This window comes from Herpailurus yagouaroundi, unplaced genomic scaffold (assembly GCF_014898765.1).
Source record: "Herpailurus yagouaroundi ecotype Mexico unplaced genomic scaffold, PumYag 200, whole genome shotgun sequence".
Taxonomy (NCBI): Eukaryota; Metazoa; Chordata; class Mammalia; order Carnivora; family Felidae; genus Herpailurus; species Herpailurus yagouaroundi.
Genome location: NW_024412431.1, coordinates 2,969,961 through 2,983,376, shown reverse-complemented (window position 1 = coordinate 2,983,376; position 13,416 = coordinate 2,969,961). Strand labels below are relative to the sequence as shown.

At 48.0% G+C, this 13,416-nt stretch overlaps 1 protein-coding gene across 4 annotated transcripts in view; it reads right to left on the bottom strand.

Moving 5' to 3' along the window:
* Positions 1 to 11,806, bottom strand: part of ILF3 (interleukin enhancer binding factor 3) — a 32,016-nt gene extending 20,210 nt beyond the window's left edge. For 2 of the 4 annotated variants that reach the window (XM_040449897.1, XM_040449898.1), the window contains exon 1: positions 11,631 to 11,806. The gene's annotated coding sequence lies outside the window, so the exon portion shown is untranslated. The remainder of the gene's footprint in view (positions 1 to 11,630) is intronic. The other 2 variants (XM_040449895.1, XM_040449896.1) reach the window with 1 other exon arrangement.
* Between the last annotated feature and the right edge of the window lie 1,610 nt (positions 11,807 to 13,416).

Below are 13,416 nucleotides of genomic sequence, written 5' to 3'. Positions count from 1 at the left end.
TCACGACCCAATCCGAGCTGTACTCAGACACTTAACCAACTGAGCCATCTAGGTGCCCCAGTATGCCTGATTTTTTTTTTTAACGTTTTATTTATTTTTGAGACAGAGACAGAGCATGAACGGGGGAGGGGCAGAGAGAGAGGGAGACACAGAATCGGAAGCAGGCTCCAGGCTCTGAGCCATCAGCCCAGAGCCCGACGCGGGGCTCGAACTCACGGACCGCGAGATCGTGACCTGGCTGAAGTCGGCCGCTTAACCGACTGAGCCACCCAGGCGCCCCTGCCCAATTTTTTTTAAATGTTTATTTATTTTGAAAGGGGGGGAGCAGTCAGTTAAGCACCCGATTTTGGCTCGGGTCACGATATTGCAGAGTTCATGGGTTCGAGCCCCGCAACAGGCTCTCTGGTGTCAGCATGGAGCCCGCTTCAGATCCTCGGTCTCCCTCTCCCTCTGTCTCTCCCTGGCTTGCGGGCAGCACACTCTCCTCTCTCGAAAAATAAATATTACAAAAATATTAAAAAGAGCGAGATCATGAGCGGGATGGGGGGGCAAACAGAGAGGGAATCCCAAGCTGGCTACATGCTGTCGGCGAGGAGCCCAACATAGGACTCGATCCCACAAACCGCAAGATCATGACCTGAACCAAAATCAAGAGTCAGATGCTCACCTGACTGAGCCACCCAGGCACCCCTAAAGTATGTCACTTTTCACAAATATAAAAAATAAAAGCTTAACACGCCTCCAATAAATGGTAACAATACAAATACTCAGCAAAATCCTGGTGTTTGGAGAAGGAAAAGAGAGGGAAGGAGCTCTGGTCTTTGAGGGTCATGAAGAAATGGAAGGAAAGCAGGGGACTAAGAGCCCCAAAAGGTGTCTGTCAACCAGAAAGGCAAGAACCTTCTGAAACATCAGGTGGATGTGACCACTGCACCACGTGCCCCCCTCCGTGGGTTAAATTTTGAAGAGACCAAGAGAACTCAAGTGCACAACAGGAGTCTTTAGAACAGGCGTAGCTGTAATTACCATTTGGGGCTCTAAATAACATGCTGACGACAACCTACTCATTCCTACTCTGTGCAAACAGTCTGGTCCACACTGATATCTTCCAAGTGAGTGAACAACACAGAAAATCCATCACAATGATACACAACAGATGAATCCACCCATCCCATCCAACCACAAAACAGCCAGCCCCTTCAATCGAAGCCAGTTACCAGCCAGGGCAGCAGTCTCCACCTTGTGGAAAGGCACACGCTTCAAGGATAAACTTGGACATGACTGGCCAAAACAAGAATTTCCCACAATACTTCAGGACTACCTAACGATCTAATTGCAAATTTGTAGGTTTCAAAGTGGAAGTATAAAATCGAAGGGTGGAATGAGAGCTATGCAAGAGGACAAGTGGGGGTCAAGGGCTTCTTTGGGGGGCAGGGGAGGAGTGGAGGCCAGTTTCCACGATGCCCTTGGTAAATCACTCAGTCACCACCAAGTGGGAGCTCCCACACAGACCTGGACTTAAAACCCTGCCCGCCCAGCCACTAGCCGCAGGCCCTGAAGTTTCCCCTGGACCTGGATGCGGCCCCTGCACCTCCGAAGGGGGGTAAACATGCAACAAGTCAACCTACGGAAAACATGCATGCAGCACAAACGCCATGGACCCTTCAAAATGGCACCAACTTTCTCTACCAACAGGATCTCTGTTTGCCAGGCTGCTGTGGGGCTAAGTGATGAGTGACGTACAGTCGGAAGTGCATCCTACATGAAGGAATTATCATTCGTTCAGTGAGGAACAAATGGTATCAAGGTCGTGCTCAAAAAGAATGCTTTACTAATGTTAGATACATACTTAAGACAAATTCATGGTTGAAAGTACATGCCTGATATTCGCCCTAAAATACTCCAGTAAGGCAGACAGTGGTGATGGGGAGAAAAATAAAACAAGACGGCAAAATGCTGATAGCTGTCGAAGCTGGGGGATGGGTATGCCTGGATTCATTCACCTACGAGGTCTGAAAACTTCCATAACAGTTTTCTTTAACTGCAGAATGTACTTAAGTCCTCCCACAAAAGTACAGCCATGGAAGGTCATCTAAAAATTCAACTGGAGCACCTGGGTGGCTCAGTCAGCTGAGCGTCCTACTTCAGCTCAGGTCATGATCACATGGCTCAGTGAGTTCGAGCCCCACGTCGGGCTGTGCTGACAGCTCAGAGCCTGGAGCCTGCTTCAGATTCTGTCTCTTCCTCTTTCTCTCTGCCCCTCCCTCGCTCCCACTCTCTCTCTCTCTCTCAAAAATAAACATTAAAAAAAATTTTTTTAAACACAAAAATTCAACCAAAGCTCTAGAAACCTAGTCTTTTTAATTTTTTCTTATTTATTGGTTTAAAAAAATTTTTTTTTATTTTTGAGAGAGAGAGAGAGAGAGAGGGAGACAGAGCATGAGCAGGGGAGGGGCAGAGAGAGAGAGGGAGACACAGAATCTAAAGCAGGCTCCAGGCTCTGAGCTGTCAGCACAGAGCCCAACGTGGGGCTCAACCCCACGAACTGCGAGATCATGACCTGAGCTGAAGTCGGATGCTTAACCGACTAAGCCACCCAGGCACTGTTATTGATTTCTGAGAGAGAGAGAAAGAGAGCATGAGCAGGGGAGGGACAGAGAGAGAATCGGAATCGGAATCAGAAGCAGGTTCCCGGCTCTGAGCTGTTGGCACAGAACCCGACACAGGGCCTGAACTCAGGAACCTCGAGATCGTGACCTGAGCCAAAGTCAAACACTTAACCGACTGAGCCACCCAGGCGCTCCCAGAAACTCAGTTCTAAACCGAGAAGCAGACCATTAGAGAGCTCACAGCCTGATGGTAAAATGGCCATGTCGAACGGCCCCCACTCCTGGCCACACCTATGCTGGAACCTCATTGACCTCACAATGACGGCTGGTAGGTTTAAAACCTGATTTATTTACTCAACAAGTACTCAGTGTGCACCTCCACGCTAGAATGGTGACAGGCATGGCAGACAAATGCCTTGCCCCTCTGGGCCCAGTGGGCGATCCAAGGTAAAGAATCGCCTTCCTTCCAAGCCCAGCCAGGTGCCAGGAGCCGAGGCTTCACTCCACACAGACTATCTCTTCACGGTACACTCCTCCTCCATCACTAAAACATCAAATGCAGAAACTTAAAAAGTAACAACTTAAACCATGGTTTCAGGTGGCTGTGACCCTTTTATTTAGGGTTTTGTAGGACCGACAGTGTCTACCTTACTAAAAAGAGCTCCCCAGAGAAATGGTTGGCCTGCACCTAACACAGAAACTGCGTGAGCCGGGGTCATCTGCAGCGTCAGAAAGCAAAGAGGCACTCAGACACTAATGCAGGTCATCCAAAGAACAAGGAGCTGACTTGTGAAGGCTCCCACTGGCCACATCTGGGGCAATGGATTACAAAAAACAAAACAAACATAAAATGCTTCCACCTGCACGAAGTTCTAGAACAGGCAAAACTATTCAGCAGCTGCATTAGGCAGATGGTGGCAGGCACACCTGGGATGGGCGCTTTCAGGGTGATGATCACGGTCTATATCTTGGTAGGAGTTGGTATATTCAGTGGTCAAAACTACTTGAATGGTAGTCTCAAGACGTGTACGTTACTTCAAAAGAAAAAAAAGGGGGCTGTAAATAAATACTGGGCTCTAGTTAATATTCAGATGGAGGACTGTAATTTTTTGCTACTTTGAAATGCATCATAAAAGTAAAGTGGATTAGACGTCAAAGAAACTCGATAAATGCATAAATAAATGTGGGCTGAAGGATGACCAGAACAAAGGAAGAGATGTGTGAAACAAAAGTATAGTCAAATGTCAACAGCAGAACCTGAGCTTTATATACAGGTGGCTGTTCACTGTAAAACCATGTCACCTTCGGTATATGTTTGAGAATTTTCATGAGATATTAAAAATAAACAATCTGGGGCGCCTGGGTGGCGCAGTCGGTTAAGCGTCCGACTTCAGCCAGGACACGATCTCGCGGTCCGTGAGTTCGAGCCCCGCATCAGGCTCTGGGCTGATGGCTCGGAGCCTGGAGCCTGTTTCCGATTCTGTGTCTCCCTCTCTCTCTGCCCCTCCCCCGTTCATGCTCTGTCTCTGTCCCAAAAATAAATAAAAACGTTGAAAAAAAAAATTTTTTTTTAATTAAAAATAAATAAATAAATAAATAAATAAATAAATAAATAAATAAAAACAATCTAAGGGGCGCCTGGATGGCTCAGTTGGTTAAGCATCCGACTTTGGCTCAGGTCATGATCTCGCGTTTCGTGAGTTCAGGCTCTGTGCTGACAGCTCAGATCCTGGAGCCTGCCTCGGATTCTGTGTCTCCCTCTCTCTGTCAAAAATAAACAAACGTTCAAAAAAAATTAAAAAAAACAAAAAACAAAAAACAAAACTAAAAACAAAAACAAAAAAACCCCTAAATTGATTCAGCACATTAAATGCATGGAAAAGCTTGAGTCCGTAACGATACTTAAAAAAAAAACAAAACAAAACCAAACCCTACTTTGCCACCAGTGCAGAGGTGTATATCCCAACTTCCTACTCTGAAAATGGTGATTTTCCACAGTGGATGTAGGGAATCGCTGTAAGAACAAATGCCACCTGATAGACACTGGGAGTAGAAAAATCATTCTTGTACCCCTGGGTAAAAAGATGTTGTGACAAAAAACAGAAAAAAACAAACGAAAAAACCCAGCCCGTCAAAAGTACCTCAAGGACACGCGTACGCCCCCAAATGCACCCGCTTTCATCGACTGTCCTGCATGTAGGTCTCCATCCGCTGCCTTCACTGTTAAAACTAAGAACGTGGGTGTGCCTCTGTCGCAAGCGGCTTCATCTCTTAATCTTCCTCTGCTCCAAGAGGCAGGCCCCAGAATGAATCCCTGAAGAGACTCACTGGGCTGTGTGGCTGGCCCTGAGCACCCCACCTGGCCCATCTGTGGAACACTCACCCCCAGGCCCTCCTCCCTTAGACCAGACCTTGGTGGTGATGCCTCCTGATCCAGGGGGACAAAGAAAGCAAGAGCACTAATTATGTGAACTAAAACAAATGCTGAAAAACTGGTGACAATGTTCCTTTGCAGGCCAACAAATCTGGCCTCCCTGGTCTCTATGCGAACCCAGACCTGTCATCCAAGCCAGCTTTTCAGAAGCTAGCCGCTCTAGTCTTGAATACCAGGGAATCCCTCTCTTTAACAGACAGAGAGGTCTTCTGGGTGAACAGAAACCTCCTTTTCAAGATTTTTAGCAAAGAACACTGTTGGCAAGAGGTCCACAACACCCACCTGCTTGCCTACAGCCAACACTCCACTGGCCCCTGCCAACCAAACTTTAAACAGAAGCTGCTCCTGCAACCACCTTTATGATTCAACAGCAAGGCACAAGGAAGCCTGGCTTTTTACCAGCCCAGCTCCTCTGAAAAGAAACCCAAGCGAGGAACAGGTGGAGTGGAGAATCAGGATTTTAAACATGAACTCTGGGTAGCTGGGGATGTTCTAACACGAAGGGATCAGGGTTTTTTTCCTTCTCAAATCCAGCCCACTCACAGCATGCAGAGTTACAGAAGTTTAAACCACAAAACCTTTGGCTTGCAACGTGCTGACCTCTTGCTAATTAGAATTCGACGCACGGCACTTGCTGCTGAAAAAGACACATGCCCAATTTAGTCTGTAAAATGAATGAACAGGTGCAGTGGCAACACCGCAACAGGTATAGCCCCAACTATCTATTTCACAAAGTCCTACAGCTATTCCAGCAACTCCGGGGAATTGTCCTGAAGCGGATGCTCATCTAAAAGACTGAATGGATTAAGCTTTGAAAGGATCCAAACCCCAGCTCCTGGTTTCCCCATCACCAGAGCTATCCTATCCTGGAGCATGAAGTGAAATGACATACACATGCTACTCTTTAGTGACTCTGCAAACCTTTACAGACTGACATCATCAAGGACACGTGAAAAATAATTTTAACAAAGCAACCCAGCCAAAAGATGCCAACCTAAAATCTGGTTATGGATGCCACTCGGAGAAATTTGAAAATCCAACACAGATCCGAACGCTGGTGCAGTGGTTCCCAATTCTGTCTGCAACAGTGTTTTTTACTGGTCCACGGGGAGGTGTAAAGTCAGGGATAATGATTTCCACAAATAGTTTCAATTTTTAAAAAATGTCCTTTTCTCTCATGAAAAAAAGGAGATGTTGTATGCTAATTAAAAACATATTTTTTGGGTGCCTGGGTAGCTTAGTCAGTTGAGCATCTGACTCTTGATTTCGGCTCAGGTCATGATCTTGCAGTTCGTGAGATCGAGGGCAGAGCCTGCTTAGGATTCTCTCTCTGCCCCCCCACCCCCACCCCCCACCCCACACCTCCCGCTCATGCTCTCTCTCAAAATAAACAGAAACAAAAAGAAAGGGGAAAAAAGATACTTTCCTTGACTAAATATAAAGCTGACAAACACAAATTTTTCTCCAAAATGTTTCTGAAACTCCACTGGCCTCCCACGAGACCCAGGAGTCCAGGCTCACTGGTACTGTAGAGCATTCATGCGTCTTGGGAGACAGAAGCCCCACGTTTGCATCCAACTGGGCTCCCCAACCTCGCAGCTGTGGGATCCTCCGGTAAATTATCTACCTGTTCAGAGCTGTTATCAAAAAGGAAATGGCAACACTAGCTATGCCCAAGAGCTGCAAACAGTAAGGATAAAAGGTGACTTTGTGGGAAGATGCTTCATCAACTGAAAAACCACAAATGTAATATATTAAAGGAGGAATTTCACCAACTCTTGGATGAACCGATAGAAAGGTTTTAAAATCTGCCTGTGAGAGGACATAACAGTTAAGCGTGTATCATGACTCCAGGTGGGAATTACCAAACCCTCTTCCCAACATGCTCTTCAGGCAACAAGCAGGAGAGGAAGTAAGCTTAGGAAATCTTCCACACCTGGTTGGGGCAGGGGCAGGAGGGGTGACCCTCCCACATATCCCCATGGGGAAGCCCTGGATTTTTTTTTTTTCTTAACTTAGCGTGCAGTATGTTTCCTTCTCCCAAAAGCATTCTTTTCCCCTCCCCAGTTACAAAGAAAAAAAGATGGTCTCTCAAAGGATGTGAATCCACAGACATGTCAATTATTTTGGTGGGTAAGGGTGGCACTCTTTTCAATAAAACTACTGCAAGATAACTATAGCTTCACATGCAGTATCCAAGAAATAACAGAGATCACGTGTACTCTTTAAAGCAGTTTCCCACAATGGCAACATCTTGCAAACTACAGTACAATTCATAACCACAACACTCATGGTGATACAGACAGACCACTGCCATCCCAAGGATCCCTCCTGTTGCCCTTGATTGGTCATACTCACCCTTCCACCACTCCTCATATGCCTAACCCTACCAACCACTAATCCATTCACCATCCCTACAGTTCTGACACTCCAAGAATGTTATGTATATGGAATTCCAGAGTATGTAACCTTTCAGCACTGGCTTGTTTCATGCAATGTAACTGCCTCAAGATTCATCCAAGGTGTTATCAACAGCTTGCTTCTTTTGATCGCTAAGCAGTACTCCGTGGTATGGACGTATCTTGGTTTAACCATTCACCTACTGAAGGACATCTACGTGGCTTCCAGTTCTTGGCTATCAAGGATAAAGCTGCTATGAGCATTTGTGTATAGATTTTTATGTAAACATAAATGTTCCTTTCTTTGGGAGAAATGCCCAAGGGTGAAATTGCTGGGTCATTTGGCAGTTGCCTATTTACTTTCTAAGAACCCACCAAAGAGTTTTTACAGAGCTGATTAAAAAAAGAAGAAAAAAAAAAAAAAAGCTCTAAATAAATAAATTACATTCAATTAAATACAAACTCAAGTAACTTCATCAAAATTGACTCAGTTCATCTTCCCTCCACTCGTCAGTTCACACACCTGCTCTGTGGGATGTGAGAAGCCCACAGACCTCCATTTACTGGACAGCTGTTACTCCCCCCTGCTAGGACTCTGCACAGGTCACCCACAGGACAAATGTTTATTAAGCGCCACTATGAGCCATGGGGCTGGGCTGGTTATTTCCACATTGTTGACGTCTGGACTGTTTTCTTGAATTATGAATGCATAGCAAGGATTATTAACCCGCAAAAAATCTAGAAGTACCACTGAGAAGCAAACCTAACCCGCAACGTTTTATTCTCTAAACACACACAGATTCAGGTAAGAGGAAAAAAGCAGCCCAAAGGAAGCAGCAGCAAAGCAGGTGGCCTGCAAAATTATCCCAGTAAGACTGAGCTCAAACCACAATCCTAATGAAAATAAGAAGAAAGAGGACTGTTTGGAATGTCAAGGAAAATTACAATGGATCTCAAGTTGTCCATAGCACCAATTCTCACTAACTGCCCAAGATTATAAAAATAATTTGGAGCAAATGTACATACTCTAATAAAAGTTACCTCGTAACTAAATGGTCCTTAGTGTTCATATATAGCACACAAGAAAATGGTCCTTGGACAATAAACTCATCTTCCTGCTAAAAACTAGTGGCTACATGGGCGCCTGGGTGGCTCAGTTGGTTGGTTGAGCGTCCCACTCTGGATTTCGGCTGGGGTCATAATCTCATGGTTCATGGGACTGAGCCCCATGTCCAGCTCTGTGACTACATTTTTCTTCATTCCATAAGCACTCAATGAGAAAAAAAAAATTAAATTTCAACAGGACACCGTTTTCCCAAGACATCTGAAAACAGTAGATGGTAAAAGTCATTCTGAACTTCCAATCACAATTTATAATGGGATCACCTATAAAGCGCAACCTTGGAAAAATCTCACAGGGATTCAACAAAGCATAAAATGGCAAGGAACAATTTTTAAAAGTCAGTACGCTGACAAGGCTCCGTAACAAACACCTGTCCACCATGCTCTCACTCTTATTTCGATAACAATGCTAGCACCACAAAGAGTCAGCACTGACTTACCCTAAACAACAGAGCAGAGAGGGAAGCTAGTGGTTTCAGACAAAACCGTCAAGTGCTGCAGCTGGAATCTGAAGGAATCTCATCCCTTCAGGGCCCCAACCTGCTTCACTGTATGTAGATTCTTGTCAAACCAATGTCTGCCTTTAACCTGAAACCCCTTCACTAAAAACAGAAATCAAATCCTTTTTTCCCCAGGACTTGGGTAAGATAGAAAGCATCCAATATATACAGCCTAGAAAATCGTAATTCCCATGAAAGTTCAATCAAAGTAACATTCAGATAAAATGGCATGCAGATACGTGCATGTAATGTTAGATGGTGTGATTTACACATCCTTCAAAACTGCACAAAGTTAACCAACTTACTGACAGGAGGGCAAGTCCAAGGAAGTATAAACCCAAGTTTCTTGGGGAAAGGAATTATTCCTCTGAGCCATGAAAGGTGAAATCAGGAGAAACTGGGAAGGAGGGTGAGAGAGGTAAATAAGAGGGACCTGATCCAGCCCAAAGAAAACTTCTAAAGCCTTTTTTCAGAGGGACATTTCCAACCCCCACAACTTGCTGAGGCCTACAGACAAGATGCTGCCTACTGTTTACCCAAAGAGAAGAGGCTTATAGACTTACAGAAAGCTCTTTCCTCATCACAGACTCCACCTGTTCCTACCTGGAGACGTGAAGCAGGGGAACATGAAAAAGAGCAACCATGAAAGTGACATCAATGTATTAGCAGCGGCTCTTGCCAATGTAGTTTTTTAACAAGGAGAATTAAAAAAAAAACTAAGAAACAGCCCTAGATTCTTCACTCCCGGCATTACGGACCTCGAAAAGAAAAAAAAAAGCCCTCTTAAATATACTAGAAGCAGCTAAAGAAAAGAATTTTTGCCTATAGACACTAGACAAGTTCAATCGGGAAAAAACAAACAAAAACTGCAATTACCCACCAGTGTTCCAAAAAGAGTATGATTCCCAGACTTGTCCAAGCTCTAGGAGTAGGGAAACTGATGAACCCACACTCGGTGCCGGCAAGGCCACGTCTGGCAGTAACTGCCAGCCTCCAATCAACTCCAAACACCAGGGCCTGCAGAGATTCCATTCACAAATCCCAGGGACCACAATCAACTCACACGGTCAACCAAGAGCTCAGGGGCAAAGACGGCAGGACTAGGGACAGGGATAGTAACGCCTGTACCCAGGGGCCTTTTATTTATTTATTTCCCTTTTCTAGCTGTTAATGAGCTTCTGGTTCCCACACTTCATTCACAATCTGAGTGGCTGCTGTTACCTACATCCCACGAGACCACACACAAAGCACAGTGGCAGCAGGGTGAGCAATCCAAGGAGACTCCCAGCCACAAACACCTGTGAAAGAGTCTGAAGCCCTCAATTTGAGTCCCAACTCTGAGTGGCACCTTGGGTTTCCCCTGGAACCCAAATATGCCAAAGGCCACCCACTTTAAAGAGGAGATCATCCTAACCAATCAGAAAAAGATTCAAAACCACTGAAATACCGGAGTCCAGAAAAGAAAGGCTTATCAGGGAAACTGGTACTCCCTTATTGATCCATCACGTCCCTGAGCAGAATCCCAAGCAACAATCAACCAACTCTGGAAATACTAAGAAATGGTTTAGCTCCCCAAGTCTAGACAATGAACTGGGGGAGAGCATGCTGATCACTGTACAACCCAGATAATTCATCCAGGCTCAGGATTAACTGTGGCACAACTTCAACTCAGTCACTCAACTACTTAATACAGTAGAAAGCTGTTTTAAACTCTCATGTTTGGGTCACAATCTTGCAAGTTTCAGTGTACCCAAATATCGCACCACATCACCATTTTGAGGGAGGATGCAAATCCTAAGCAATCTGGATAAAATTCAACATCAATGAAACACCTAAACTAATGAAAGGGAAAGCTTAATAAACCCTACGCCAATTTTGGGTCCTGATCTGAGGCAGGCCTGGCTGATCACAGATTGGAGAACCCCATACAACCGACAAAGGCCTCCTCTGCAATCAGCGTGGGAACAGGGTCCCAAGGAGGAGGTCCGCATCTCCACGCCATGTAAGGACAAAGGCGGCGACATTTCCCGCCTCGGGAACCTGGGACTCTCCTGAAACCCGGGACGGGACAGGGACAAAGACTAAGAAGGAATGAGGAGGGGGTCGCCCCTGCTGCGCCGGCCAGGACTCTACCGGCCAAGGGGGGTGTGTGCTCCCGGCACGTGCGCGCCTGCGCGCGGGACGCAGCAACAGACAAAGCCGGGCCCGGGGGACTCGGCGGCCGGGGGCCCGGTGCGCGCGCACCCCCCCGTGCGAGGCGCCGCCGCCGGCCGAGGGGCCGCGAAGGGGGGGGGCGGATGCGCGCGCACCGGGCCCTCGCCGCCGCCGCCGCCATTTTGTTTCCTCGGCACAATGGGGGAGAGTAACGGCCGAGCGCGGGAGCGAGACTGGAGAGGGAGGAATGAGCCCGGCCCTGGGGCGAGAGAGCCGGGCGTAGGAGAAGAGCGCGGGGCGCCTCAGGCCTTGTCACCGCGACCCCTCAGCCGGGCCCGCGCTGAGTGGGAGGACTGGCGGGGGGAGGGGCAGAGGCGGGAGCGGGCCCAGCCGCCGCCACATTGACGCTTACCTTGTCGGCGTTCCCTTCCCCGACCGCAACCGCCGCCGCCGCCCTCCTACCACAGCCCGCCGGGGTCTCCCCCCAGAAGCCACGCGGTGCGCACCGGGCTGCTGAGTCCAACTGCAATGGCGAGAAGAGGAGGAGGAGGAGCCGGGGCCGGGGGCGAGCGGGCGGGCGGGCGCGCGCCGGGGAGGTGCGGGCCACGTGATCGGCTGGAGCCCCGCCCCCTGCCGCCGCGTTGCCGCTTGACGCAGGCCCAGCCCGGGAGGGAGGGAGCAACGAAAAGAGATAAGGAGGTGGGCTTTAGTCACGTGGCAAGAGCGTAGCCGTTGCGTTCTGGTCACGTGGAGTCGAAACGTTTACCTCCCTTTTCGAGTCCTTGATCATGTGACAGTGGCCGATACAGAGTCTTGGCCACGTGACAAGGACTTTGGCGCTTTCCTTTGGTATTGGTGGGTCTCCGTCATGTGATATGCTCGCCGTTCTTTTTTTCAATGGCGGTTTTAAGCGGCATCACCACGTGGTTCAGGGCGAGAGGCGGAGTCTCCCCCTGCTGCTAGTTTCTGCGCCTGCGTGACTGCCATCTTACACCCGTCTCTCGCGTGTACGTTGACGGAAACCTCTTTGAGAGGCTGTCAGAAGAGTATACTTGTAGTGGCCGAATCTTGGTCCGGGAGCTTCAACCTCCATCCGAGGCTACCTGGCGGAGCTTCCTCCATCTCCCTGTGTCTCTCGCTAGAGGCCTAGAAGACCCGAGATGCAGGTGTCGGGAACGGCCGGACAGATCTTGCTGCCCCGGGACCGGCGTCGGCGAGCGCTCCAGTTCTCAAGTCCTGCAATCAAACCCCCCAGTGTAGTGTCCGGCTGCCCTGCCGGGCCCAGGCCTCCGAAGGGCAGAGCCGAACTACTCGAGATCTTCCAGTCGCCCTTTGACAAATGGAGAAACTGAGGCCCGACCAGAGGATTCACAGACTGCTCGTGGGAGACCCGGGTCTGCAAGTCAGACGCTCGGCCAACCACAGCTCGGGGTTCATAAGTAAAGGCCTCAGAGCGTCTTCTATTTTAAAGGCTAATGTTGAATTCTCCGGGGCGCTTCGTGAGATCCCCGATGTACAAACAGTATGTACAGTAATCCCGGCGCCGCTTCAGTGTCAGAATCAAGCTAGCGCTTGACAGGCGTTACTAGGCATGTTGGCAGGTGCGATGCTGTTCAGAAGCTGCTGGGATTCGGAACAAGGAATCATTGGAAAGGTTTCCTACCTGAAAGAAGTCATTCAAGACTTAAGGCATAACGTGGGACACGTGGGTGTCTCAGTTGGATTTTGGCTCAGGTCGTGATCTCACGGTTCGTGAGAACGAACCTGGGTTGGGATTCGCTCTCTCTGCCCCTCCCCTACGCGCACCCGTGCTCTCACTCAAAATCTATAAATAAACTTAAAAAGATTTAAGGCATAATAACGATTTTCCTAGCAAAAATGTAGGGACGGTGCAGCTCCTTTGTTAATGACACAAGACCCATCGTCTGTTCCAGATTTGAGTCCCCTGTGTGACCGAAAACTCTACCTCTCTGAGCCTTCATTTCCTTTCTACAAAACGTTGGTTAAAAAAAATTAATGTTTGTTTATTTCTGAGAGAGATCGAGTGCAAGTGGGGGAGGGGCAGAGAAAGAGAGAGGGAGACACAGAGTCTGAAGCAGGTTGCAGGCCCTGAGCTGTCAACACAGAGCCAGACGCGGGGCTTGAACCCACAAGCGAACCGTGAGATCATGATGGCCTGAGCCGAAAGTCGGGTGCTT